We start from the raw sequence: 4,635 nt of genomic DNA on the forward strand, positions 1-4,635 counted from the left end.
AATACATAGATTTTTCATTCACATACTGTTGAAGGTTAGAAGAAAATTAATATAAACAGCACATATTTTACTTTCAAAACTGGAAACAGCCACATATATCATCAAATAAAATAGTGCAGGACATGCAGCCCAATCCTGCCTCCAAGTGTATAAATCCCCCTGCAGAGGGACACCAAGATTTCTTACTTTATTGAGTAGGTGTTAATCATTAAATGCAATCTTTTCATATGGTAACATAATGTGTGATGGAAACTTTGCTTCATCAGATTTAAGGTCATGTCTGAATCGAGGGCAGGTCCATGCTCCATAAACTGATCAAAGTATCACAGTTTCTGTCTCAGAGGCTTTGACCACTTGATTCACAAACACATCCTCTGCCCCGTTTATGACTTCATCCTGAAGAATCTTTTCAGAGCCCCTTTCATATCTTTATTCCTCAGGCTGTAGATGAAGGGGTTCAGCATGGGCATGACCACAGTGTACATCACAGAGGCTGTGGCACTTGAATGTGTATCTGGGGATGTGGTTGATCTGAGATACACTCCTATGAGTATGCAAAAAAATAAGAAGACCAATGAGAGGTGAGATGCACAGGTGGAAAATGCTTTACACATCCCCTAAATGGATGAGATCACACGCACAGAGGAAAAATCTTAGAATAAGAGTAAATGATACAAGTGAATGGACCAAAACCCAGGATCCCGGTTGCAAAATACATCACTACTTCATTGACGAAGGTGTCAGAACAGGAAAGTTGGACCATCTGATCAAGGTCACAGAAAAAGTGAGGGGTCTCCACATGTGTACAATAGGAGAGGTGCAGCACCATTAAGGTGTTTAACAAGGAATGCAGGACACTCACAGTCCAGCAAACCAGACAGCAGGACACAGAGTTGGAGGTTCATGATGACCGTGTAGTGCAGGGGGTGACAGATGGCCATGATGCGTTCATAGGCCATCACAGCCAGGATGAAGTCATCCAACCCTCCACAGAATAAGAAAAAGTACATCCGGGTGAGGCAGCCTGCATAGGTTATGACTCTCCTCTGCATGTGAAAGTTCACCAGCATCTTTGGGACTGTGGTGTAAGACGCACAGATGTCAATAAAGGACAGGTTGGAGAGGAAGAAGTACATGGGCGTGTGGAGGTGGGAGTCGATGATGGTGGCCAGGATGATGAGCAGGTTCCCGAAGACGGTGACCAGATACATGGACAGGAAGAGCCCAAAGAGGAATGTCTGCAGTTCTGGTTCCTCTGAAAATCCCCAGAGGAGAAATTCTGAAACCTGTGTGCCATTTCCCAGTTCCATGTGTTAGATGTCACTACTCAAAAAGAGAGAAATAACATGATTAATTTTCAAACAAACCACCATTACTATTGTATCCATAATTTATATCTCAGAGTCAGGAAATTAATTTCTGGTTTCATTTTTCAGTTCTAAACAGAATGCCATCTCTGATTAGAAATTGCCATCTACATTTTGAAATATTCCCCCAGGCAGCATGCATTCTAAGGTTTTCATGAGAAATTCATTCATTCATTTGAGGAATGAATAATCCATCCAGCTATGCTGCAGTTACTGATGAGCCAAGAGAAATGACGTGCTGATAACAAAAGTTGCCTGCAATGTGGTGAAGGGGAAAGAAAATAAGTAAATAACATCACAATTATATGTTATGTGGCATAGTGACAGCAGCTAAAATGAAATGGAAACAGGTGAAATGGAGAGCTTGAGTGGGGATACTCAATATTCATGCAAGACTGCCGGGCAGGGAAACATTTGAACAGAGACCTCAAGATACAGAAGGCAGGAGTCAAAGGATATTGGAAATTTGTGACCAATGCAGGAAAAGCCTGAAGCAAAGGCCCTAACGAAAGGGCTTGATTGGATAGTCAATGTCAACAAGGAAGGCAGTGTGGTAGGGGATAAGTAAAAGGGAGAGAATGAGAGATGGTATAAGAGAACTTTTAAGAACAAGGTGGGACCCCAATGATGAAACTCCAAGTTATAGAGAGTCCCTTATCTACCTGTTGTATTTCTGTCATGTCATTAATTATTGCAAAGCTGTATTAATCAGAATAGATGAAAGAAATTAAACTGATTAGATAGAGAGAGTGAGAGAGAGAGAGAAGGACACATAGAGAGAGAGCAATCATATATAAACATTCATGTAAATATTAAGACATTTATGAGAGGATTTGGCTCAAGAGTATGGGGATTGACAAGTCCAAATTCCATAGGACCCACAAGTCAGAAACTCAATGAAGGTAACCTTGAATTCTCCACAGAGGCTGCAGATTGTGACTTCCAATCAATGTGATGATGAAATCCCCAGGAGAAGATGGAAACCTGAAGTACAGATAGAAATTCTTTTTTTATGACTAATGAAATCCTCAGTCCTCCCTTTTAAGTCCAACTGATTGGATGAGGAAATACCTTGAACTGCAGAGGTCCATCTCCTTGGTTAATTGTAGATGCAGTCAGCCATATGCAGGCAACTGACCAATGATTTAAATCCATCTACAAAATACCTCTCAGGAATTACCAGTCCAGTGCTTGCATGATCATACATTTGGACACCATAACCCAGGCAAATTGATGCATGAAATTAACCATTACATGCCGCACCTAGTGAATTTGTCACCCATACACATTTCCTTAAATGTTACTTAATTTCATACAAATTTAATAACATAAACCTATTTTCACCTAACATAATTCACTTGTCCTGCATACGACTGGAAATGTAATACCACATTCCCCACAAGAGGATGCAAGTACTCAATTAAAATTAATTATTATCCTTAGGTCTTGTAACATAAATAGGATGACATGATATTAATACAATTTAATTTATATGATATAAGGATGAGGGAGGAGAAAAAAATGAAGATTTTGCATCTATACTGACTCATAGGAAAGCAAGAAGAAATATCCATTGTCTCTTCATTTCTGTAACTGGATATGGAGACAAAGCTCATATTTAAAACCACCTGCTTCCTCTACCCTTTCCATATTTAGTATGCCCTCAGCAAGCACCTCAGCAGGTCATAGTTATTTGCCTGGTGAGGTGACCCGATTTCTCAGTCCCAAAAGATCTGGGCTGTTAGGAGACCTGTCTTGGGTTGGCTGTTGCTGTGTTCCATTGACTTCAATCACTGGGCATGGCAATTTGCAGAGATGCCCGAAGGGATCTCCTATATTCCCGGCAAATCTTCTTCACCTACATCATGTAGTTACATTTCTATTTCCACTTGATAATGAGATTCATTCACTTCAGCAAGACAGCAACTTTTTTTTGCCTGTTGCTTCAGAGGCTTGAATACTGCAAAGTGGTCTAATTGGGAATCCTATCTTCCAGTTCAGTGGAAACATTGTTGTGTCTCCTGGTGGGAACACTCATTCCTTTGGAAATAAGATCTCCAGACCGGCAGAGCATAAGGGTGAATATACAGGAAACAAATGTTTTCTAAGAAGGAACTATGGGTAGAAGTCCATGGGTGGTTCAGTGGTAGAATGTTTACATACCATGTGGGAGACCCAGGTTCAATTCCCTGACCAGGTAACCCACAAAAAAGAAGCAAAAAACAAAACAAAACCTAGAGGTAATAATAAGTGGTGCCGCTCCCATTTCCATACCTTGATTTTTACAATGTGATGGTGATATTGTGAAAGCCCTTTGTCTGATGCTACTTTTATACAGGGTTATGGACAGATGAATAGAAAAAATAAGGATAAAAGTGTATAAATAAAAGGAGGAGACAAAGGGTAGTAATTGGGTAGACTGAAATAGTGTGCATCAATGAGAGGGATGCATAAATTCTATTTTTTCCATTTGATTTCTTTTTCTGGACTAATGCAGATGTTTCAAAAATGATCTTGGTGTAGAATAAACAACTATGTCATGATATTGGAAGCCACTGATAGTATAATAAGGTTGGATTGTACATGTGTGGATATTTCTCAATAAAATATATTTTAAGAAAAAGAAAAGAAGAAACCCAATTACCTATCAAAAAAAAGCAATGAATAAACATCAAGTCCTGTTAACAAGAAAAAAGGGCCACATAGAGTGGATTGGGATTTAGATTTAGATCCTATACAGCCTTCTGGAGAACATTGTTCCAATACTCCAAGGTATTACCACTGAGCTAGCACCATAACTGAGTCTTCCAAAGCCCATTCCTCCATTCCATCAACACAGCCTGCATCCAGATGATGGGGAATATGGTGAGACAAATAAATTCCATCATAATGTGCCCTTTCCAGCACCTCTTTTTCTGTAAAGTTGGCTCCTTGGGCAGACGCAATGCTGTGTGGATGACCATCATGGTGGATAATGCAAACTAGAGTTGGTAGTTTCACAGAACAATTGCAAGCAAGGAAGACAAATTGATATCAAGAGAACACATCTAGTCCTGTAAGTAAGAAACACTGCCCCTCCCATTAGGAAAGTGGTTCAACGCAAACAACCTGCCACCACATAGCAGGCTGCCACACCAAGGAATATTGCCATATCAGGGTCTGGGTGTTGGTCTGTCTGCTGGAAGAATGGGCATTCAGCAGTGGTTATAGCCAACTTGGCCTTGGTGAGTGGAAGACCATAAATTGCTAAGCCCACGCATAACCTCCA

General features: G+C 40.3%; 1 pseudogene; it reads right to left on the minus strand.

Moving 5' to 3' along the window:
- Positions 1–383: 383 nt before the first annotated feature.
- Positions 384–1,310, minus strand: LOC143649269 (olfactory receptor-like protein OLF4; annotated as a pseudogene).
- Positions 1,311–4,635: the final 3,325 nt, after the last annotated feature.

The sequence above is a fragment of the Tamandua tetradactyla genome, chromosome 11, assembly GCF_023851605.1.
Source record: "Tamandua tetradactyla isolate mTamTet1 chromosome 11, mTamTet1.pri, whole genome shotgun sequence".
Classification (NCBI taxonomy): domain Eukaryota; kingdom Metazoa; phylum Chordata; class Mammalia; order Pilosa; family Myrmecophagidae; genus Tamandua; species Tamandua tetradactyla.